General features: G+C 37.7%; 1 long non-coding RNA gene across 3 annotated transcripts in view; it reads right to left on the minus strand.

The window, feature by feature from the left end:
- Nucleotides 1–383: 383 nt before the first annotated feature.
- Nucleotides 384–26,589, minus strand: part of LOC118653818 — a 90,908-nt gene continuing 64,702 nt past the window's right edge. Inside the window, exons 6-7 of one of the 3 annotated variants that reach the window (XR_004966893.1) lie at nt 23,107–23,269; nt 19,274–21,617 (exon numbers count right to left, since the gene is read on the minus strand). This is a non-coding gene — a long non-coding RNA (uncharacterized LOC118653818). Of the gene's footprint in view, nt 2,347–19,273; nt 23,007–23,106; nt 23,270–26,589 lie in introns of those variants that run through there. The other 2 variants (XR_004966892.1, XR_004966895.1) reach the window with 2 other exon arrangements.

Here is a 26,589-nt window from a genome sequence, read left to right on the forward strand (position 1 = left end):
GACTTCCATCAGCAGTGCCTTATGGTAACTTTTTCAAAGCCTGAAATTGTTTCAAAATGGGAACTTTACTGGTTCGTCGAACTTGAAAGGGAAATATAAAGCTTACTGTGTGACTAGGAATAGAAACCTGACCGTGTAATTAGGGAGTTCTTCACACCAGGCCCTATTTTCAACACTGTGTTGTTTAATGACAAAGGGACTCAAAGAACATTACAAATGTGCGAGTGGAGATGGGAGGCGGGAGGTGTCCTTTTGAGAATTATGATTTATGAAACATAACCATGTTACACAGAGACCTGTATCATTCTTCAAAGGCTGTCAAATATATCAAGTGGAATGGCTTCCTCTTCCCAACACACACACACAGAGAAGCACAATCTTTTAAAAGCTCCAAGACATTAACTTTATTTTTACTGAATTCAGCATGGGGTGACAAAAATGTATTACATCATTATAATTGACTATTACATCCAGACATTTTAATTTTTCTTAAATGTATTGGGATGACATTCGTTAATAATATTATATAGATTTCAAATATACATTTCTGTGATACATCATCTGCATATTGCATTGTGTGCCCAGCACCCAAAGTCAAATCTCCTTCCATCACCATAGAGTCAACCCTCTCTACCCTTCACTATTCCTCCACCTCCCTTTCCCTCTGGTAAGCCCCATACTGTTGTCTGTGTCTATGAATTTTTGTTCGTTTGTCTTGTTTGTACATACAGACATTTATCCTTGCATTTCTTATATTCATTTTCTACCTTAAATGTTATTTCATATTAATTAAAATACATATAATTTCTTACTAAAAATCCCTAGTTCATATAACCAAGGGTTTATAACTTCTTAAAGTTACGTTCCTTTATGATGGCGAATTTAATAGTTTAAATTGTTAGTTTTTTTAATACTTAGAGGATTAAATATATTTACCAGCAGCGGAAAAACAAAGTACAATGTAAAAATGGTTTTCCAAAAGATATTTTCATTCTCTTCTGCAAACTGATGTTTTATCTTTACAAGTTATCTGTCATTCCATAGGAAAGTTGCTTGTCTTCCGGTTTCAGAAGAGATGGTGAACAGTAGTTAAAAAAAATCCAGTTTACTTAAATTCCAAAGTTCACTTCAGAGAAAAATGACAGGGTGGAATGTTGGGGCAGAGTGAGAGAGATAGATTCTGGTGAAACAGAATCATTCACAAAAGTTACAGGGCTGTGCTATGACTTCTGATAGTAATGATGAATAGAAGCAGAATGGTCAATGATAAGAGTTGAGGCAGAGAGAAGGAAGGATAGCATTACATCTTGTCTCTGGCTCATTCTGTTTCCTAGGCTGGTGCGTAAGACCATCTTGGATAAAATAAGGTCATTCTTTGCTATGGCGATCAGTGTTCATGGCGTCCTTTCTCTGCACTCTGTCCAATGATAAAGCCTACTGGTTTATGCTTCCTGGAAAACAGTTATTCCAAAACAGCACAGGTGAAGAAACACTGGTGAGGCAGGCATGAAGAAAATGTTTCCAGGTAGCCTGAAACCCAGCAGACAATGTAGCTGTTGCTTAACAAACACAGAAATCTACATTGTATGCCAGGTTCAAGCCCCAGACCTGGATGTTGGGCCTGCAAGTCCTCACACAGCTGCCTGCTGTTTCTGATTCTTATTCTCTCTACCACAGGGAAGAGACAACCGCAAGTCAGAATGCACTGCTAGGACTTACATACTGCCAGTGAAATTTCCTTGTATTGTCATAACATCCAGTTGTCATTATTTAATCATCACATTATTATGAGAATGCCATTTAAAGGTCCAGAGATAAAAAAGGTGGATGGGTGGATAAGACAGACAGGTAAATAGGTAGGTAGTTTTGTGATCAAATGATTGAGAGGGAGAGAGGGAGGGAGAAATCGGGGGGGGGGGGAGAGAGAGAGAGAGAGAGAGAGAGAGAGAGAGAGAGAGAGAGAGAGAGAGAGAGAGAGAATGAATCCTTCCACAGGGGGAAGAGAGAAAATCAATCCATGGATGAAATATCTAGATTTCTCCCACTTCTGGTGTTGAAATCAAATACATGACATCATTTATAAAACCTTAATGGTTCACACATTCTGGCTAATAATGGAAGACTTACCACCCCATAACTTAGTTCTGTGTGTATAAATAAAGGTAAAGTTTTCCAATAACTTTGGCTCAGGACAGTATGATAGAAGCTCAAAGATGCCATCAGAGACCCAGTAGCCAGATGTAGCTACTGATTATAAAAGACAGGATCTACACTGACTACTGAGCCATTGAGGGCACCTACAAATACCAGCAGTTAGATGATCAGCAGAACTTCTGGGCAGGAGCTCTGTGGAAGGAAAGAGAACATATCAATCTTGGAAACTTATCTGAAAAATGTATCAAGAAATTCAATTGCATATTTTATTTATTGACATTCTAACAATAATCTTATGTATACAGTTTAAAATAACCTCTAGATTTATTTACTTATGCAACATGTATTGATGATTATATTGAGTGAAGTGCCAGATACTCTCTCAGGTCCTAGAGATCCAGCAACGAATAAAAAAGATTAATATCCCTGCCCTTTTAGCATTCATTATTATTTGTGAGAAAATTCAAAAATAATTACTTGGAATGTTTTGCAGTAAAATATCTTATATGTGAAAAACAAACAAGAAAAAAACCCCCCACAAGAACAACAACAACAAAAAAAACACAACCAAACCACCAATCTACCATTTTATTGTGGCCTGGGAGCATCTTTGTTTGCTTTATGTCCATTTAACTTGGGTAATCTAGCAATGATACACATATGTAAAATAAATTGCAGTAAAATATTGTTTTCTGCTATAAGTTGAGAATGATACACTTATTTCCACCAAATGTCTAAAATAACAACAACAAAAAACTGAAAAAAGGTGTTTACAAAGTAATCAAAGCAGCAAATTACTCAAATGTCAGTTCTAAATTTTCCTCCCATAATACAATGTAAGTTAAAAAAATTGAAAGATAGTTGCCCACTCCTTGATTTATTCATTTATTCACTCAGCCACCCCAAAAATGCCTATACCAAGTGACTTCTCTGTATGTTATGCCAGTCCTTGGCATGAAATCCCTCCACTCATGGAACTAAGAGTCTTAAGATTTAAGGTGCGGTTAGGGAAAGACAGAAAAAAAAATTCTTTTTTTAAAAATTTAAATTCTTTATTATTTAATGTATTACATACGTCTCCTTTTTCCCCCATTGACCTCTCCCTGGCCACCCCTAACCCCCAGCACATGCCCTCACCCCCCCATCTGTGTCCATTGATTATGCTCATATGTATGCATGCAAGTCCTTTGGTTGATCTCTTACCCCCTCACTCCTGCTTTCCATAGATATGTATGGTCATTTCACTGAGTAATGCAACAGCGAAAAGGAATTTTATTTTCTATAAGGTAGTCAGGGAAAGCCTCCTTGCAAATGTGACATTTGAGCAGATCTCTTGAAGGTGAAAAACTATGCATAAACCGGGGGTGAGAAAGAGCATGGCTGAATAAAGCAAGAGTCAGAGCAAAGCCCTGAATTAGGAAAAAACCGGGAGTAATGAAGAAGGCATTCTTAACAGACTGCCAAACTACAGGGGGAAGGTAGGGGAGGGTTGGGGGCGGGGTAAGAGATCAACCGAAGGACTTAGATGCATGCATATGAGCACAACAAATAGACGCAAGATACTGGGGGGGGGGGGGTTGTGAGGGCAAGTCTGGGGCGGGTAGGGGAGGCTGGGGGAAGTCAATGGGGGGGGGGAGGAGACATATGTACTACTATTTGTAATACCTTAAACAATAAAAAAATTAAAAAGAAGGCATTCTTATATTAGTATATGATCACTGTGGCCCATTATTGTTTGACTTTTAAAATTATTCTAGATAGTAAATGACTATGCAACTTTGCGTCAAGTATACATGTTTTAGAATCCCACTTTTTTATGAATTTTAAATGTTTTGGCTGTCAGAAAAGGTTAGGAAAGTTATCCTCAATTGAAAGAAAGACCATACTTAGAACTTTAAATTAGTATAATTTGGCATGCAGCTGGACTTCTGAATGAGAGCTCTCAATATACAGATTTCAAGGGAATGCTTTAATTATTTAATCACAGATGTCTAATTTTAAGAAGGAACCCACTTGCCAAGTTCTAGTAATACTGTTTCACCAGGCAGCTAGCTCTTAGAGGAAGAGAATGGTGGAATTCACAAGGTGAAGTAGGTTTTTGTTTGATTGCGAATTCTTTTTCTTTTTTAAAGAAACTGAAAGCAACTCCATCTATGAAGTATATACTGGCATTGCCTAAAACCCAGGGCATATACACCAAAGGCATAACAAAACAGTAACACCCTGTTTATACATGTTTAACTGAATCTTATCCTCAATGTAGAAATCAAACATTCATAGAACACAAATTTACGTTTCATAAACCACTAGTGTTAAATGCTCATAACTCTTACAAATTAGACTCACAATTAAAATGAAGCAAAGATTTAGTTTGGTTAGTTTTAATGCCAAAATCCAAATCATTATCTTTTGTAAATTTGGGTTCATATTTATATTAGAAGAATGATATTTTTAACGCTCAAAGCTTGCCCTATCTATCCATAAATCTTACTAAATCTGAAGAACTATAAAGTTAAGATGGTTATTCCTCCCACTTTTAAATTTTCTATATAATACAAAAAGGAAAAAGTATAAATAAAATTTTATTTAAGGCTACTTTACAGATCAGTGTCAACTAGCTAATAATACATATCTTAATGTTTATTAAAATACAAACAATAGAATATATAAGGAATATACTATAGCATAGAATACTAACCAATAATACGTTTTCAAAGATTATGAATAAAAGCCAAAGAAATAGGGTCTAAGTAAAAATGTCACATTATATAATTCCATTATCTAACAAGAATACAACTAAGCCACCGGGATGGGTGATAAAACTGTAGCCAAGGTACTCATAACTCAAGTTCTATTCACAGTGTAAACAGTCAAAAGAAAAATAATAAAGAACCTCCATCCGTTCTGGTTTAAGACCATTTATTTGAGGTACACATAATGGGAAAGACAGTTTAAAGGGAGGAAAACATTGATTAAAAGTTAAGCCTGCCACCTGCTGTTGGAAAACTACTTGGAACCAGAGTAAAGACCATTTCTTAAAATGTTATGAAGAAGTTGAAGAGTTTACCATCCAGAATTAGAACAGGGGTACCCTATAAACCAAACCAAGAAGTAAAGAAACCCATTGATGTTTAAACATAAGGTGACAGGTATAAAATATTCTCAAACTTTCACTAAAAAGAAAAGAAATGCTGCATCGTGAGGCATTCAATGAAAGGAAGAGTAGACTTGCCCTGTCTTTTGAACAGATTATCTAATTCTATTTTGCCCCCTATAAGTATATAAAACTTCAGAAAACATAGTTTTTTAAAAGAAATTATGACCCCATCACTATATGTGGAAGTAAATAAAGAGGAATGAGCAATTTGATAGCATTGTCAGAATGCTAATTTTTCTAGGTCAGAATTGTAAAGTTTAAGTCTAGATGTCCCCTGCAACCCCTACCCATGATATTTCATAGTTGAGTGCATGTACCAGGAGCCTTATATAACTAAATACAAACATGGTCAGCTTCTCAAACATATTTATGACTTGACAGAACACATACAGCACTATGCTCTTCTAACAAAGTCAGTGTTTACTTTAGAAATGAACTAAAACTGCCTCTCATGAGGTAATCTCATGTTAAGTGTTCTTTTACACACACACACACACACACACACACACACACACACACACACACACGGACACTGAAAGGTGTTGGATATGTCTATTACCTTGATTGTGGTGACGGTGTCATGGGTGTTTGCCTATATTCAAATTAATCAAATTGTGCACAGTGCGCACAGTTCTTTGTGTATCAATTTTACCCCAATAAAGTCGTTTACAAAAAACAAACTGCCTCCCACGTGGTTAGGAAGAAAAGTTCAATGAACTCTATAGCTGGGAAAGAAATGCACACATATACACACACTGTGTCACAGGGTGAAATTATGCCAGAGGACAAACCAATCTTTCAGATACAGGTGTCTAATTAAAGTATGTTCTCATGGACTTTAATTCCTATTGTGTTACGTCAGAGTATTTGAGCCAGGGTCTCTCCATAACTAGCACATGGTTGCAATCCATCCAACTGTTGCATACCTGAGATCCTGTGACTACACTGACCCAAAACATTTACACCAGCTGATGGTCACTTGATTCTCACATCACTCTGTTTAGTAAATTGCTCCACAAGTCAACTTGAAGATTTGAGGTGAACATTTCTGAGATGTTCCTGCTCAAGAGTTTTTTTATAAAAAAGACATTCCTTGCCAAATAATTCTAGTCTGAACAGGCCTGGGAAGGGATGGGGTTGGCATAAGATACTAAAACAAGCTTCTAAAGGTGAAACCACTCACAGCCCATAAAGACGGACTCAGACTAGTTTTTAAAAATAGTATTTAGCAATCCTTCTTAATAAAAACCAAAAATTTTTTAAAACAGGCATTGGATAAAAAAATGAATAATTTTACTCATTAAAATCATGCCAAGAAAAAGGATAGCTTTTACCAAAGTAACAACCTTTTTATGGACAAGTTCCAGAAATTAATTGCACTAAATTCACTTGCAAATATCTCTCTGAAAGAAACCCCTAAGGCATTTTCTTCATACAATGTCTGCAGTGTGCAATACTGGTGAGGAATTCCTATAATTGAAAAAAGTAAAATAATTTGCATTCTATCAATGATAAGTAAAAAAAAAAAATCAAAATAAGGTGACTGTTTTCTGAACCTTTAAGTAATAGAAAAACTAGTTGGTTCCCCCAGAATTCCTGACTTAAACTTTTATTTAAATCACAATCCATTACTATTCTTTACTATTACTGGAGTTTTTTTAAATTTGTTCTCATTTCCAAGCCTTGGGCTATGTTCTAAAGGCATCAACATTACATACACATGATATTGACAGTTTCATTTATAATCAAATCTCCACCAAGACTGCATTTGCCACTGTACAGAATCCTCAACATTCAATGTTCTCATGGTACAAAATTCATTTGGTCTCCCCCTTGGCTCTTGCCATCAAGTTTCACTCAGCTCAGATAGACTGAAAGAGGGGCAAATATTTGGCCTCTGCACACTGCTCACCCCAGCCTTCTTCTTCCTCTGCTGGGCCCAGCTCAAAGAACCTTTCCTAGAATTCTAAGGGACCTTCCTGGAGTCCTTCAGAAAGTTAGTTGCAGGCTACTAGTTAGTTGGCCCGCTCCCTGATTACTCAATTTGTGTGTGTCAGCCAGAAACACAAACCAAGCTGCTCTTTATTTATTTAGAAATGTGTCTCCCTATGAGAAGGTGAGCTCCTTGAGGGTAAGAACTGAGTCTTGGTCTTTTGAGATGCTCCAGGTATTGATATTAGATCATACTAATGCACTAGATCCGTGGTCGGCAAACTCATTAGTGAACAGAGCCAAATATCAACAGTACAACGATTGAAATTTCTTTGGAGAGCCAAATTTTTTAAACTTAAACTATACAGGTAGGTACATTGTTATTAACTTAATTAGGGTCCTCCTAAGGCTTAGGAAGAGCCACACTCAAGGGGCCAAAGAGCCGCATGTGGCTCACGAACTGCAGTTTGCCGACCACGGCACTAGATCATAGGAATCTTTTAGTAAATATTTGTCAAATAAAAGAAATCTGAGTGAAGTACTGATAAAAACACTTAAAAAAAAACCCCAAATAACCTAAAACAGTGGGAGAGTATCTCCACTTCAGGAAAATTCTTGTATTTCTTTATCCTTTAAACATTACTTGATTTCCATCTTAATTTTATGATACTTTCCTATAAAATTTGTGGGTGCTTATAAAATCAAGCTATTTATAAAGGAGTATATTTTGCTAACAAAGCATGGCCAGTGAAAGCACTGTCTTATATCATTCCTTGGGGCTCAGAAAGGCTATCTTAATTGCCTTCAATTCTATACAACAAATAAACAAGACGAATGGTGAAATGGAAAATAAGGATAAATTGAGCAAGTAATTGCGGGGGGGGGGGGTGGGAAACAAAGGGAACATTCATATGTTGAAACTTCTTTTGTTTGTGATGGTTATAAAGTGAATGATATTGTAATCAAATGAAGCCTCTTCCAAGAATCGTAGACATCTACCAGAAGCTAACACTGGGCTTCACATATGAGATCTATGGTGTTAAATGAAGGAAAAGGGAGGGGGGGATTGGATATGTTTAAACTTCTAGAGAGTGAAAGAAAGATAATAGTATAAAGTCCTAACCTACACATAAAGTATTTATTCCAAGAGTGGTCACCACTGAGTAGATGACTGACCAGTTCTTCAACTGGTCCTAAGGAAATCAAGTGTTTTGGTGGTAATATTCAGCACAAAGCAAGGGCCATTATAGGACTTGACAACAGCATTTTCTCCCCCTTCTCCTCTCACTAGTTGATGCTAGAATATGCCTATGCTCACAGTGGTGGGTTTAGACAGTGTATGGATGGTTCTGTAGAGCAAACGTGTTTGGAGAAATGCTATCAATGTAATTTAAAGTAAGATTCAAAAAATAACAAGAAAATATCAAAAGATCAAGCTCTCAACTTAAAATTGGAGATGGATTTTTGAGATGGTCACAGAAGGAGTGTGGAATGTAAAAAGGAAGAGGGATACTGAAGAGGTAGGGTCATTAAAAGTGACCAAGAGCAAGAAGGAAAGGTGTTGGTCAATAGGGACAAGGAGAAAAGGAATGTTAAGAGAAGGCCAAAACCTAGCCACAACACTAAGGCACTCAATGAGGCAACAGCTTCATGGGCATCCGCTACTAGCTAGGTGTAGAAGGGGAAGTTTATCAGATGGAGAAAACCAGAAGGTTGGGAGAGGAAGGATGAAGGAAGAGGAACTCTTGGGAGTTAAAAAAAAAAAGTTTGAAAAGGTGACCATCCGGAGTCCGAGAGAAAGGGAAGATATTCATAGGCCTGGGCAAAGTCAAGAAATTGAGGAAGGAAGTATTTCTTCCTGTGCAGGGTTGGGGAGAGCAGTAGTGGCAAACTTTATCACTAAGTTGGAAAGGGGAAATAACAGAAACAAAACTGCTGTTTATAATGATGGTAAGTAACACAGGGGAAATCTGGTTCCTCTTTCTATGAGTGGAGAAAGAGGTCAGTAGAGGTACTTGGCACTAAAGGATAGTATAACCTTGAAAGAACTGGCTCAAGGAAGATAAGAGAATGTGTGTGTGTGTGTGTGTGTGTGTGTGTGTGTGTGTGTGTGTGTGTGTGGTGTTGGGGATAATCTGAGGAAGTGTGAATGGCCGTGTGCTGAAGGAATAATTTTCAGTAAAAAACAAACAGCAAAACCCTCTCATTTAGACAAAAAGGCAAGGCATAAGAACTCAGAAATCAAGGGGAACTCTTAAATTCTAATGAGAACACACTGGATATCAATTGGCAATGCGAGAAAAGCAGTGAACCTCAGAGTCTGATGAGCAATCCGAACCACAACTGGGGTATCCAGACTCTGGGTTGCCTATAAAATCCTTTGTGGATGTGACAAGCCAGGAATGAACCCAGTTTACCTAACTAAGCCCAGAATTACCTTGTCCCTTTCCCAACTCAATGTTCTAACCCCATGTTCATTCTCCTGCCTTCCATTTCTAGCTAGTATATAATGGCATCAAACTATTCAAATTTCTCACTGACAATTATTATTCATTCTGACACTACCTCTTTTATAAGTCCTATCCTGATTATTAAACTTTCTGTGGTCTGGGAAACAAACTATAAAGAAATCCATATGATAATTATTTTCATCCTACTACTGAGATCATTAATAGTTAACACAAATCCAATGTTTACAGGAAAGAGCTGTTGTCTACATCACCACTTTTCCTTCACATTTGCCCTTAGGGAAGCCAGGAGGGGACATGGAATTAGGGATGGAATAAATAGAGGTACTTAAAAGAGCAGAACCTGTAGGATTTGGTGGGAAAGCAAAATAAAACAAACCAAAAATATGGATTCCCTCTATTGAATTTTATCCTCAGACAAAACTTTACAATCTTTGTGCTCTCATATTATTATATCTTCTGATTTTCTAAAATTAGAATAAACCTGGATAAATTTTAAAAGCATGAATAGAAAGTTTAGAAACGGGAACTCTGGGATTAAGTCAAGAAAACAAGTCAAATTTTAGATGTGCCACCAGGGACAGACAGAAAACTCAGGAAAATGATCTTTTAAAAAAGAATTAAAAATAATTCAGTACACAAAATTTCACTTATTATGAAACTTGACAATCTTGATGGAAACCACGGGGCAACTAAGGGAATTAAGCTCTCATGTTTCCGTGTTGGTTTCACAAAGCCACTCACTCAATTCATGCCATCAGCAATCAGGCCCGATGAGGGAAATCACATAGTAAATTTCAGAACGCATTGTGTATATGGTGCTGTCCAGCTACAATGGCTCATTTCTATAGGAATCTTTGACCCTTACAACCTTAAGGAGCCTGTGGTTCTTATCCATTTACAGAAGAAGATTAGAGGGGATCATTGTCATAAATGCCTCATATACAAATAGAAGGAACTCCAGTAACTGTCTGACATATTGATGAGCAAAGAGTCCTGGTCAAATATTCAATTACATGACTTTAGGGAAGCAGCAGGATGTAGTAGGGAGAATGGTGACCTCTGCTCAAAGAGCTTGGCTTCCCTGGGTTTCGGGTTGTTCCCCAAGCAAATGAGGATAATACTGATCCTATCTATAATGGTATCATTGAGATGATCACACAAAATGAGGTCCATGAAAGTACTTTATCAATTTTCATGCACTCTGCAAATAGAAGAGATTTATTTCTCTAATGGTAGACTCTGAAGGTGGTATTTTCATGTCTTATCTTTGCAATCTGAACCCCACTTCACGTGCTTTCACCCTCATCATATGGTGAATGCTACAGTAGTGTTTAAGTGCAAATGCTTATAAACCAGGCAGATGGCTTGCCCCATAGTGCTGAACAAGATACTTCCTGAACCACTTGTTTCAATGCCTCGTAAACAGGAGCAGCTAAAGCTGTCACATTTATGTTTGCAGTTTAACTTTGGTTTCTCATCTGTACTAGAAGGTTACATTTTAAACCCAAAACCATTAATCAGCTTTTTTCTAAGAGATGCTAAGTTGTTTGTTTTGTTTTTTTTTTTGGGGGGGGGGGGGGGGTGGGGCCAAAAAGGTCATCTAAAAACCCTCCATCTACTATAACAATGACTGCTCACTTAAAAAGTTTTTTAAAATTGAGGAATAACTAGCACACAACAAACTGCACCCATGAAACCATCACCACAATGAAGATGCAAAGTAGTGAAATTCTCCACCAGCCCCAGAGTACCCTCATGCTTTTTTGCAACCTCTCCCAATTACCCATCCTACCTTCCCCACCCCAAGCAACCACTGATCTGCTTTGTGTCATAGATCTCTTTCCATCCTTAAGAAATGTTATATAAATGGAATCATACAGTATGTACTTTTTTTGTCTGGCTTCTTTCATTTAGTCCAGGGTCATTCATGTTCTTGATGCCTCAGTAGCTCTCTCCTCATTATTGAGTAGTATCCATCATGGATACACCACGATTTGTTGATCCGTTCACCTGTTGGTGAACATTATTAGTGTTGTTTCCAGTTTTTACCTATTATTGGTAAAACTTTTGTAAATATTCATGTACAAGTCTTTGTGGAGACATATGTTTTCTTTTCTCCAGGATGGAATATCTGGGTTTTATGGTCAGTGTATATGTAACATTTTAAGAAACTGCCAAATTGTCTTCCAAAATGTTTGTACCATTTTACATTTCTACTTAAATGTATTGAGAGTTCCAGATCCTCCACAAACTTGCCAACGCTTGGTATGGTTGGCCTTTTAAATGTAGCCAAACAGGTGTGTGGTGGTATTTCATTGTAATTTTGACTTGCATTTCTCTAATGATTAATAATGCTGAACATCTTTTCATTTGTTTGCCATTCATATATCTTCTTTGGTGATGCATCTGTTCAAACAATTTACCCTTTAGTCTGTTATTTGTTTTCATATCATTGAAAATTCCAGTCATAATGGAATTCCAGTCAATAATGGTACAAGACTGATAACTAAGAACTCAAAATTTTACATGATTCATGGGTACCCAAGGATAAAAATTTCACAATGATTATTTTCTAAAACCTATGCTGAATTAAAATATTCTCTAACCGTTGACAAACTTGAAATTCCTTTCAAGCTTGAAAAGGATTTAATTATTTTTAATTAGTATTGCTGCTAAGTCTATGGAGGCTCAGAACTTAATTAGTAAACAAAATAGTCTCATTTCCATATATTATATTGGAACCTAAACCATCTTAGTTTTTCTTCAGTGCATTAGCTAAAATCACCAAAGTTCCTGTCCCTAAGCCACATTCTACATTTTGTACTAATTGCAGTCTAATTCCATAGATTCCATTTTACAAAAATAATTTCTTGGCAAACTTGTGTCCACATTCAAAAAATGATGGATGCAAAAGCTTCTATCGCATTGCTTGTGCATACAGTGACAGTTAAAACATGATTTGCAAATATGAAGATGAATTCTACTGAAGAGCTAAAGAACAGGCTAGATTCTAGGGGAGCTACAAGCTTTCCTTTGAGGAAAAGCTAGGCCATAGGTTCGCAGCTCAATTGTTACAGTTGATGTGGGTTTCCTTTTAGATGCCTGGAAAATGACTATGCTGACCACATCCACATTCTGAAATACTTTTTGAGAACTTGTAACCAAACTGCAGGAACTGACTCATTTTGCAGTGCCCAGCCACCACACAATGGTTCAGAATAGACTCCAGTCAAATGTAGAAATATCAAGCAGCAAATTGTCTGCTTACATGGGGGAAGAAAAAAAGGGAAATCCCCCGGCACATGGGGCAAAATGGCTCAAGCGCGAGTAGACCATCAGACATGACCAGAGAGACCAAACAGAACACACCACTTCTTGGGAAATACATAGATTTCCCTCAAAGCTAGGAGTCAGAGGCTAATAGAAAAGGGACCTTTCTGTCTAGCTCTCTATATTACACCTAGAAAGTAGCCTCAGTTGAGAGCAGTATGTGCAGGAAGATTTGGAGAAGGTGGTATCTTCAACGCCCATTCCTAAATTCCTTGTTCACTAAGTCAGGAGCGTAACCCCTTGTCTTCCAAGAGAGAAGCAGGAATGTCATGGATGCCAGGAAGGAGTGAGACAAGGGTCCAAGGACACCTGGGCTTATTACCAGATTTGCTGGTACCCTAGGACTTCCCTACATCCCTGTTTACCTATTTTTGCATCTTTCTCTCTCAGCTCACAAGGCATCTCTTCCAAGGAGGTCAGCGTCCTCATGATGTGCCAACTCTCACTCCCTCTGTCAGTGCAGAGTCCCACTCCAGAGGAGCATGGAAAAGAGCACACTGGGGCCCCTTACACAAAACACTCTGTGTTCCCAAATTATGAATTTCTCCTCCCCACAAGTAAAACTCTCATTCTCGCAGTCAGTTTCAGCCAGAGGCAGTAAGGAAATCCGGTCCAATGAAATTGAACTATAAATGACAAAACCAATAACTCTTTTCTGCAGGTGGGTCCCTGGCTAAAAGAATATGAAGGTTAACCCAAATGCATAACTAACTAGTGGAAAGTCAGGCTAGGTGATAAGTATAAAGTTTCAGGGGGTGTGTAGTAAGGTAAATCCGGACAATACCTATTAGTTTAAATAGCTATCAAGCCCCTCTAAGACTGGTTACATGGTCCAGTGTAGATAAAACAACATGTCTGTTCTCACTGATGTCATCATGTTTCTTAACATGTAAACTCCTACATGACAGAAACTGTACATACCTTACACAAAACGTAGGGATTATGATAGTAAAATAAAGATAAGGGGCTACAATCCATGTACAGCAATCAACTCTATCTTTAAGAAATTGCAAAAATGTTTTGAACACAAATTTAAAAGACAAAAGCAGACATAATCCCATTCTTCCCAATTGATCAACTGCTTTTATTTTCCCACTCTTCCTTTCTGCCTCCAGTTGTAAAACAAGTACTGTGCAACACAACCTTTTAACCTGCATCAAACAGAAAATTTTCATGCAAAATTATAAGAGGGAACCTATCAATTGCATGAACATAAAATGGAGGGCCACCCAAAATACTTTTAACACCCAAGTACTTAAAACCATGCATTTCAAAATTCTAAACTGTTTATCATCAAGGTTTCCATATTATAATAATTAAAGTTACAATAGTAGCATTTTATGAGAGCCCTTACCAACATGTGCACACTCAGGTTATGGGGCACAATGGGTGGATTCTCTAGAATCCCTATATAAATAACCTATACTCTAGAACCTGTATCAGAAAACACACAGACCAAATCTGTGCCATTACAAACTTCCCATTCTCCTTATCTTTAGCTATCATGTCCTATGTTCCAGCAGTTTCTTACTATGGCCAACTGTGTGATCTGCCATTCACTACCTCCCAGACCTCATCTACCACTTTCCCCCTTGCTTGCTGTTCTACACCGGCTCTTTTCTGTCCCTTAAACCTGCTCAACTTGCTCCCACCTCCACTGCAGTGACTGTCTTCTCTGCCTGGAATCCTCTTCCTCCAGATATCCTTCTGGTTGGCTCCTCATTTCCCATGGATAATTCTCTGCATAAACATTAGAAAAGCCTTTCCTGTCAGCCCTCGATAAAGTAGTTCTTCCCTGGACCCCTGTTACTCCCTATCTGTCTGACACAGTTTTATTTTATTCCATAGCATGTACTAACTCCTGCCACATATTTATTTGCTCAATCACTGTCAGTCTCCCCCCTCCATGTGAGCAGAGACCTGTTCACTGCTATATTCCAAGAGAGAGAACAGTCTGGCATGTAGTAGGTATGCAATAAATATCTATTTTTGTAAAATGACTATATACCATATGGTATCTTTGCCAATTGTTCCGTTATAAGCTTAGGAGGTTTAGATGGAACCTGGGACAATTTTTGCTAATACCCCCATACTTCAAGGGCCAGATGATCATTTCCCCAACCTTAAGAGAAATTGTGCAGGGATGAGTTCAGAAGGAACACCTTGCTTATACTCTCCCTACTATCCATAGGTAAAAGATAAGGAAGGGTCTTTTAGAGTATGGCTATCAAACAGGATGGAGAGAAAGATAGAATTTACTGCCTTTACTAACTTAACTTGTCCGAAAGAGTACTTGTTGTACTAAGTCTGCGGCATAGACTTAACATTTCATCCTGAAAGATATAAAGCATTGCTGCGTGATCCAACCGGTATCAGAAAACACACAGACCAAATTTGTGCTATTACAAAGAACTTGATGACTAGTTGTGTGTTTTCCAAAAAGTATGGGAAATGACTCCCAGGTTTAAATCATTACTAAATCACAAGTAAAGACTCTATCTGCCTGAAGGAAGAGTAACCCTAACTGCAGCATTGGGACAAGTAACACTTTTTGAAGTGTTAGTAGCATAAACCCTCCTCCCTGTCTTTACCTCCCCAGAAGAAAGGGTAGCCCTCATTTTTCACATTTTTTACTTAGTGATACTTTATTTTTAAACTCATAATATATTTAATGGAGGGCAGAGCAGGACTTTGTACCTCCAAATTGATTTAAATTCTATTTAAAAATCATTTTCCAAGACATTATTGTAGAGGCCTTTGTTCTCTCTTAATGTTCTCTAAACAGGGAAATGAGTTGAAAGCTCAGGGGAATTCTTAGACATTATTTATTAACACATTCTCTACTATGAATCTTTCTTCTACCTCCATTAAAAAAGGAAATAAAACCAATTTCTCTGCATTATTTTCTTGTCATAAGCCTTTTCTTTCCCTTATTAAAAAAGAAAGCTGGCTGCCAAAGGAAGATTAGCTTCAAAACTTTTATGAATGTGATTCTGTAAAATGTGCCTTGTCTCAAAAATGACAAAGAATCAAATAAGAGACATAGTCACTGAGGTGCAAGAAAGAAAGTGAATTTGTAGTTCCTCCTCTTCTTCCCCTTCATGGATCCTAATCCTAGCCTTTCTTTCATCCATCTGCAGGTAGGTGCTGAATGAGTTATGTGAGATAGTGGATGAACGAATGAACAATTGAACAAATAAAAGAATGAAGGCAGGCATGACTAGTATATCCTCCTACAGACAGCCTCAGTCCAAGGCCAGGAGATTTTTAAAAAAAGATTTCTAAGCACTCTGAACCCCATGGGTTAGGGTAGCCTGCTTCCCCTCCCAGTCAAATTCTCAGCCTACATCTGATAGAGGAGGAAACTCTCAATGTGAATCCCCTTTCTCATATTCTGAAAATTTAACTCCTTATCCAAGGATAAGGTTTTATGCAAACAGATGGCTTCTTATAATTATTTACTTAGACGTTTTACCCCTCTAGATATCACCTAAAACTAGATGGTGATAAAGGAGAAAAATATTAGTAAGTATAGATTCTTACTCATTTTACTTTTCTATGGATTAATTCTATACCAGATAGAAGAATCTCCAGAGAGGTTGCTGAAAGTACATCCCTAGGACTCAAATGCTCACATAAGCTCTCCCTTTCACCCCCACTTTCAAGTGAAAACATTAGAGAAAAAAAATAGGGGAAGTTACATGAGTAAATTTGTTAGTGCATGAGATCAACTGAAAACAAGGAATTCCCCTCATGGACTTCAGTGGCCTAATTAAAACTTCATAAAACACAAATGACTAAAACTGTTCCTGTTGATTTGTAAAATAAGAAACAGAAAAAGTCAACTTTGTATTTCAATACTGAGAGGGCCAGGCCTGGCAGATGTGACACTTTGCAAATTAGAAATGAGAAGGCCATTTCTGAGACTTTCGGGTTCAGTCAACTTTTATTCTCCTTTTCTGTCCGAAAGAAGTACTTTCCATCTATACTGCCAACCGCCTATTTGGATTTAAAGCCTGGCTCCACAACTTACCAGCTGAGCAGTCAAACATATTCTTTTACCTTACTAGCCTCAATGTCCTCATCTATGAAATGGGCACAGTAATTGAACCAATGGGTTATCAAGAAGATTGAGCAGTTGAATGCAAGTAGAGCTAATACCATAGTGCCTATTTAGAACATGGTTAAGTATGCAATAAATGGCAGCCACCATTGTCATCACTGTTTTACTTAACCTGATATGAAAAAAAAAATACATATGGATCCATAGGGTTTAATATTAAACTGAAGTCTGTTCCTAAAAGGATTTGGGAAGGGAACTCAAGTGTGTTAAGCACCTTTACTCCAGGGACCACAGCATGTGCTTCACATGTGTTATCTAATTTAATACAGCAGCCTTGTGAGCTAGTACTGACACTCCACTCTCTGGGGCTTAGGGAAATAAATGGAGTAGCTTACTCAGCTAGCAGGGAGCAAAGGGAGCTCAATGCACACAGACTACTTGTTTCCAAAGCCTGGGTCCCTTAAGGAGCAAACACTGTAACGGATGCCGTGAGCAGGCACCTTGTTGCAGTCCTGGTAACCACTGTCATATATTTGATACCCACTGCACAATGTCTGGAGGTTTGGAGAATTTTTTCAGGCAACCAGAACTTTGGAAGGGCGCTGCAAAATGTTGCTGAACCTGTACAGATTCACAGGTGTGTGTGTGTGTGTGTGTGTGTGTTTTTAATATTTTAACAACCCTAGCCACTCAAATCCTAATTGAGAGAAATCAATGGGTTTTCATTTAAAAAGTCTTTATCCATCTGCTTTTAGAAAAGGTGGAAAAAGTAAGCTTTCTTCCAATACCACCACCAGCATTGGGCTTTCTGTAGACGAGGTGCTTCAGGAGATTCAACTCTTCCAGGCAGAAAGGAAGATCCTTTAAAATAAAACCTTAGCTTTTCATAATCAATGACTCCATCTTCTACCTTAAACTAACCAGTTACATTTCATTTTTAAGCAAATTATTACTTTATTAGATCAACCTTTAAAAGAAAGTAACTGGAAACTATTGTGTTATTAAAATATAGCTAAGAAAAGTAAAGTATCTCAATTATTATATTGACTTACAAAAGCATATTATATTTAACTTTTACATGCATCTAATCTGTTCTTTAAAGAATTTAAAAGAAAATCAAGTATATAAATGCTCTAGTGATGTATTTACATGACCACAGTATTTACTAGTATAGTAAATAATATATGTATTTCTAAATTTTGTTCTATATTATCTTTAATACTTCAGAATGCATAAACTAGAATAAATATAGGATTAAAAGACAATAGGCTGCAGTTGAGAATTTAAGAACTTGAGCCAGGAAATGTCCAAGATTAAATCATTTACAATTTTAGCATAACATGAAGAACAATTTTTTTATATTGATATTTTTAATTTTTCAAAGGAAAAAGTTAGCCCGTAGATAGTTTTAATTTTTTTGCTGGATTCAATGTTATGTATAGTTCCACACTTCCCTATCTAAGTTGAAAGTAGTTCACAAAATATAAAAATATTTTACTATGCATGCTCTCCTTTGCAATTAATTACAATCTTATGGAATTTAAAAATACTCAGTGATTGCAGTCCTCCAAATTCTGATTGCACAATCAAAACAGTTTGTTTAAGATAAAGAAATTTCCATGGCTGTGAATATAAAAATGATAACTAATAATGAGAATAATCCAATAAGCAAAAAACCTTATTTCTAGTAGTCTAAGATTGACAGGAGAAAATTAGTTTGCAGATGGAGATCAAAGAGAAACAAATTTGAAACTTTAAATTTGTTCAAAGATAACATTACTGCTGGTGTTTGACTAAAATACCAAATGAATAAATAAGTAAAGCTTACAATATGCCAGAGATAAATGCTAACAAGGAAATTAAGCAGGTTAGAGGGAGAGGGAATTTGGGAAATAGAATGGGGAAGTTGCTATTAGCATGGAATGAGTTTTTTTATCCCTAGAAATATATATGTATTGGAGAGACACCTTATATACTTTCTTGAAGTAGTGTTAAAAGTATCCTTTCATATATGTAATACCTTAATCAATAAAGAAATTTTTTTTTTTTAAAAAAAGTATCCTTTCAGAGGAACGAAGGCTGCTGCCTGATTCCCCCCTGGGAGCCTTGCTTTGTCTTAGTTTGGCTCCCATGCTAGGGAGCCCCCCCCCCCCCAGATGACCCACGCCCTCTTTCCTCACAGCCCAGACCTCCTGCTGGAGTTAAGGACCCAGGGAATGTCTACGCAATAACTTTTTCCACTAGTCAAGATAAGTTCCTTGGGGCTAAGGAAAGAGTTATTTTTTTGTCTTCATTTTCCCAACTAAAGAAGTCAGACTGTTGATAGAGATCAATGTTAGGAAACGTGTGAAGAGATTAGGAGCCTCTGAGACCCCTGGAACTTGCACACTCCCCGCTAGGAGAACCTGTTATAAGCATTCTCAGTTAAGAGTAGGCTGCAGTTAGACTAATGGCTTCCAAATCCTGGCTCTACAATTTCCTGGCTGTGTTTCTTTGGGCAAGTTGCTTCACCTCTCTGTGCATCAGTTTCCCATGTAAAATGGAGATAATTATATCCCTGGCACATAATATAAGCTCCACGCATATCAGTAATTAGAAGTCCACAAATCCTTATCTGAAATTTTGTAAATTTAATAGGGTAACTATTCCATCAATATAAAATTCCAGGCAAGTCTGGTGCAGCACTCCATGACCAAACATATTAATATTGCTACAATAAAACATACTAACATTTGTATGAAGTGAGATAAAGACTACAAATAGCTTCACGTCAGTTCAGGTCATGATCTGCTACCAAGTTTTTGACATTAAAATCATTTGGTTTTCAGACCTTTTTGGATTTCAATAGAGATGGTGGACCTATATATTAAGTAAGGGGTAAAACCCACTGAAGTCTATTTTTCCTTTCTAACTTCTGGATATGCTAATGACCAAATAAATAGTAAAAACCATTTAAGAGTAGAAAGTAGGAAGCCCTTTAGGCATGGAAAATCCACACTGCATAACTAATCGATCCCCAAAATTGGTCTAAACAACCTTTGCCCCCCAATACAGTGTGCCATAAGATTCTCAGTCAACCAAATCATTTCCACAAACAACCAGTCTCTAACAGTCTTTAAGGGTTTTTTTTTCAAGTAATTTTTGAACATAGGGTAAAATACCCAAGTTTACCACTTTTTAATAGCACGATTGATCTTTCCCATAGGGAAAAAAAAAGACAAGCTATTAAATGAGAAATAACTGACTTAAAAGCATGTACCTTAAAAGAATAGTGTCCTCTGTAATCAGCCTAGGGGAGATAAATAAGCATTATGCCAAAGTGGTAAACTATCCTGCTTCCGAAGGAATTTTCTCCACATTGCGTTTTAAGGAAATATTTGCAGCTCTTGAAGAGATATACAGTAACTCATTCAAGATGGTCTCACTGCTGGTCCGCGCTGGATAAAAGACTTCTTCTGCCTATTACCCCTGTTTGTTATTTATCTTCCCCAACTTTTTTGACCTCTTTCCATTTATTTTATGCTGAAGCATTGCTTTGTTCAAGACCTAGGGTTTACCACCCCCATGGTGATCCATACACAAAGACAAGTCAGGAAGACATGAAAAGAATGGAGATACTTATGTTGCTTCGTGGTTTTTCCCCCCTTCTCATTATCCTCCTACTCAATAAGACTGTGGTGGGAGGTCTGAATGACATTTCCAAACTGAGAACTTAAAGCTACATTTCAACACCCAACCCCTCAGTTGTCATAGGAACAACACTATGAGGCTTATCTAGGTTCTAACAAACACCCACTTGTTTTGCTAGCAATTAAAGCTCCCCCTTCCAATCAAGTATATAAACACATACATATACATACCTTGAAAAATTGGGCAAATTGGGCAAAAAGGTACACCACAGCAAAAATGTAAGAAACAAGCCCCAAGGGAAAGCCTTTCTATTTCTGACTATAAAAATACCAAATACAATTTGGGAGGAACTAATTTGAGGTCTGTCACTGTTTACAGAGTATACACGCTATTAACACTTTCAATAACACCAGTGGAGAATTCAGGACAATGCCATGTTATTTAGTTTTCATATATTTTTGTAAATAACAGCACAGCAAACAGAACTGAAATCATGAAGATCTAAAAGAATTATTCTGGAAAATACTTTCCAGCATTTACTGTTTCAGCCTGCTTCTATCGGTTTTTGTTTTTGTCTTTTCATTCACGACAATGGATTCTAAATGGATGAGTCAAATCTACAAATTATATAGAGGCTTTTTTTCCATTAAGCATGGCAGTCTTTAGCTAGATTGTTAAATCATCATATTTTGCCCAAGTAATTACATGAAATAGAGCTGAAAATACTTGTGAATCACTGCATACAACTAGGAGTTGGATGTAAATTACCTGTCAATATCTTAATTCTTCATCACCATTTTTCTGTCTTCAAGACTCTAAAACCCATAAATTCATGTGCTTCAAGGAAATGAGTAGACTTTTTCCACATCTTCAGCCACACCTTAATTAAGTCAAATAATAGTAATATTCACACTTGCATCATCGATCTGATTTATTGGAGGACCTGCCCCTAAAGGCCATGCTTATCTTGCTCTTTGTCTATGTCTTTGAAAGCTGTTTGAGAATAATAATCTTTAACATTCTCAAATTATGAAAGAAAAAATACCAATTAATGTATCCCCATGGGTTCATTTCCCTCTCCTCCACCCTCATCCCACGCTAGTGCCAGAGAGAACTACAGCATTGCTAGCCTGCATTTTATTATACATTTTCCATTTCAAGTTATGAATTTTAAGATTTTGAAAGCAACAGAATGGGAACCAAGTCAGAAATGCAGCTTCAACCTTCAATTTGGCTTAAGATACTGAAAACAAAATAAATAATATTATATCCTATATATCCCAAAATGCACAATTCTGATAACAGCTTTAATTCTATGAATTCACATTTATATAGAGAGATCACCAAAGTTACCTATATTGTTGCTAACAGTTAAAGAACAATTCTTTTCTATCTGATTCTATAAATATATATCACATGACTGCTTCTATTGACCATTAATAAACTGGTAAAATCAGGTAGCCACCCACCATTCTAATAGTATTTTCTTATTCTATTCAACTTTTCCAGCAAAAATAATTCTTAAAAAGCCAAGAAAAGAAATCAGACATTCATGCCTAATATAAACTTGTTTCCTTAGCATTCTTGAACAAGAACCTACTGTATAGAACACAGGTCTTCAAAGCTTTATTGTATTCTTCTGGTCAACTTAAACACAAAGGAAGTTCAGATTCAAGATTAGAAAACAATTTAAAAGTTTTGGAGAAAGATAGACAGGCTCACCAGTAAGCATGGCTCATCAGGACCTTTCAAAGTGTAATGGACCATATGGAAAAAACTACTCTTTTGCTATATTAATGGAATCAAATAGAACACTCTTAAAATTCATGATACAAATGTAAAAAAATCGATTATCATCTTAATCTGCCTTTCATAATCAGTAAGAAATGTTTCTAATGCATTACTTAAACTTTCATTTTGTAGAGTTCTAACTAAATACTTGACATCCTTAGGTAGAGGGATGGAAAAAGGAGGGCAAGTTGCCTAATTATAAAAGCGTTCTTCCAAAAATCATACATACTATCCATACTAAATGGAAATCTACGTCCATGGAAGTTAATGCTACAGTGTTACCAACTAACCCATTTTGATTCCCCCCATTAAAAAGGAAAAGGTAAAAAGGGGGGAGAACCAAACTAGTTGTATTACATATATTTGCCTAAACTGGCAATGCTCAGTTAATCTTTGTTAATTACCTGGCTGCTTCTCAGCCTTCATGCTATATTCTTGGGCTGCTACTTTTTCGAATTCCTCACTCTGTTTATGGGTTCTGTGGTTCAATACAGTTGTTAGGGATCTGTGAACAATTTCACAATTCCCCCACACACCATATGATATCTATTAGGGAGCAATGCCATTTTTCAACTTACCAATTCTGGATAAAGCAGTATTTCCTGGTGACAGAATGCTGCTTCTGTTCGCTAAAACTCCCTCTTCACAGCTTGATAAATCTGATTATATAATGTCTTTGTTCCAGATCACACGAGGTGCTTTCCTACAAAAGTTTTCTAAAGGGTTATCTGCATTTCATTCCTGTGACAAAACGAATAAGAACAAGGGGTGGGGGGAGACAGGGAGTAAGTCCACACAAGTTCCTGGCAAAGAGTTTTAGTTGCATTTTTCTGAGTTTAATCAGTAAGCTCTATTAAAGTGACAGTTACCAGTTCAGGAAGCCAGAGTTTGATCAAGTCAGCCACCACCCGTTGGGTGTCTTCCACTGATGCACGGACTCCAAGCAAGCAGTCACTTGGTCATCTATCACATGTGGCTGAATCACTGGACACCCGTCCCTCTCCACCCTCTGGTGCCCATTGAGTAGCAGCCCAGGCAGGAGAGTGGCCTGACTCCAGAAGTGAGACCTCTTATAGGGACCTGCCAATTAGCTGCTGACCAATCACAGGCAGCACCTAGTACCCAAGTCACATGACAGGGCAGTCCCTCTGCAGGATTTCTGAATTACTGGGGTTATACAAAGGACACTCATTCAGGAAAAGAGGTGGGGGGGAGCCATAAGCCGAAACAGAAAACGCCCAGGCTGAGACAACTCCGGCTTTTAAACAGGCAACACCCAAGCCTCACACAGACAGAGAGATAGCCACAACCAAATCAGGATGGAAATCAGAGGAATGCCTGGCACATATTAAAAAACAACCCCAAAGCAGAGACTGCGTTTACAAAGCCACTTCAGCTATAAGTCTACTCCTCCTTACCCTTCCGCTACAGTCTCTGTGACAATTTTACATTCTCAATTATTTTTAAAAGCTCTGGTAAGCCTCTGCAAAGCCATTGTAAGAAAAATGTGCGAGACACATGCACCTCTTCTCTCCTCATTCTCTCAAAATACCCCTAAAGGAGATTCAGAGTTTGCCATGAAAACGTTTCATAAATGGTTGGGTAAATCAGGGAAAATGAAACATTGTCAAGACAAATTTGTTTGGTAACCACCAAATAATATATCTCTTACACCCGCCCTTTTTCATGCAATCATTTTCGACTGTTCACATCAAATTCCTTCTTCTTAAGGAAATGGGTCCCCCTTATTTATTTTAACACCATTAATTTATTTCTTAAATATTTCTTATGTCCTAGGAAAAATTCAATTATGAACACTGCTTCCATTTCTTTGACACAAGCCCCCCACCCCCAATCCCACCCCACCCCAGATGGTACTTACAAATGTTCTTTGTTAGGGTCTGTCATTTTCTTCCTACCCCCAGCATCCCAAGGCAAAATATGGGCTCAGCTTCATCCTTTAACCTAAAGGCCCTATTTTGATTGTGCAAGGCTGCAGCAGCTCCTTCCCTGAGACAAGCCCAGAACACTGTGCTGCTTGCCATTCCCAATTTATGGAAGGAAGCGTATGTCAAACAAACCAGGTGATGACTCAGACTGCCTCCCCCAGACACATTTTCCCTAGAAGGGGAGGGTAGTGTAAGTGCAGACCATTTGGATGTGACTCAGTTTTATTAGACTGGGGATTGTAGTTAATCTGACAAGCTCACATTTTTCTTTTATAACTTGGACATTTTAGGAGCAGAATGCACTTTCTAAATGGTTTCAAAGAACTGGATCATGTAAACGAGGAAGTTCAAGTGATTACTTTGAAGGTATAGCAAGTTTTGGGTTCTATTCCCCAATATTGAAAGCTTCAGAATTATTTGTTGAGAACTATACAGCCGAGGCAACCAAACATTTGAGTTTACACGACAGCAGTTAACAGATTGTATACGTGTAGGCCTACTGGAGACTTTTTACCATGGAGGACTCTTTCTGTCCTGAGGACCCCAGTTTAAGTCTCTAAGTCTGGGGCTCATGTGGCAGGTTCTTCAGGAAGTGGTGAGGAACATAACAGTCATGTTGCAGCTTTCACTTTTGCATTTACTGCAATGCACATTCTAAATGGAGCTACTCACACGCTAGCACAGATGAAATATAACCACATCACTCACACACACACACACACACACACACACACACACACACACATCTGTACAGTCCTTTAATTCCAACTTGCCTAAAAGCAGCAAAATAAAAACCTGAAAACCATCATAATGTCATCTGTGAAGGTTCAAATTAAATAAGTTGACATGCCTAAAAGGCTTCCTCTTCAGTTAAAAGTTTACTACCAAGATGGGGGTGGCATTACATGGAATGAATGGTTCCCAGGTATTACACAGACAGGAAGAATGCAGTAAGAAGAAGTACAAGTCCCCACACAAGAAATCTGGAAGGCTCGATTTGAGCAGTTTAACTGCAGTTGTCTCTTTTCAGCATACTTCCTTTAACCTTGAGCAAAGTCAGCAACTGCCTGGATGATACCTTAATGTGTAATTAATTTTGTTATTTAACATATAAAAATGCTCAAATACCTACTTTTCAAATTGGCAGAAGAGGGCAGAGAAAAGGTATATATCCCGAGACAGTGAAAAACAGCTAAATAGGGAGTTGACTATTCACTTTACCAAAAGATTCCCTTTAGGGTATTACTGGAATGCACCCCCACATAAAGCTTCCTCCCAGTCACCACTCCTGTCCCCAGGCAATCTCCACATGATCCAACTGTGTCAAGTTCTCATAAACCAGAACTACAGGTAACGATGCAGACAGACAGCCTGGGTTCCAATACTGGCTCTGGGAGGGACTCGGGAAAGTCATTTTATTTCATCAAGGCTTTCGTTTAATCTGAAGAATGGGAATGAAAAAATACAAGGAAGAAACAGAAATCACTGCCTCCATAATGTCTGCCACCACCATTGGCTCACGAAGGGTCAGCTGCCTCCCTCAAAACCAATCTTACAACTCCTGGGGCTGGGGAGAATCTTGTTCACTCGAGGCCTGACAAAGTGACTAATCATGTATGTTTTACAATGATCAAAACTATTTGGATAGCTGCTAGATTCATTGTTATTAAAACAAGGTATCCTACTTTGAGATCAGATGATTAGTTTTGTCTACAGTATATGTGAGATTCCCAATATTAGAAAATTTTCATAGAAACATAGCTATGCAGCCATAGGTATGCCTCTACAGACATACACACATACTGTGCCTAGACTTATATAAGACAATCTGAACATTGCTTTTATGAGACCTTGCCTCTGTTCCAGCCTTTTCATGTTATATAAGCAGCCACTTTACCCGTCTTCCTGCAGTGATTTCAGATCTAAGGAGTATACTGCCCTCAGAGAAGTTTTATTAGTTGTCTTCTTTCCCCACCCATTTTAAAGAACGAACTGACTCAGTTTTTTTGATGGCAACTGGGTGGGAGTGAATATGGGAGTGGGCAGGGTGGGAGAAAGGGAGGAGGAGGAAGAGGAGGTGGTGGGAGCCAAGAGCTGAATCATAGCCATGTG

Source organism: Myotis myotis, unplaced genomic scaffold (genome assembly GCF_014108235.1).
Source record: "Myotis myotis isolate mMyoMyo1 unplaced genomic scaffold, mMyoMyo1.p scaffold_m19_p_4, whole genome shotgun sequence".
Lineage (NCBI taxonomy): Eukaryota > Metazoa > Chordata > Mammalia > Chiroptera > Vespertilionidae > Myotis > Myotis myotis.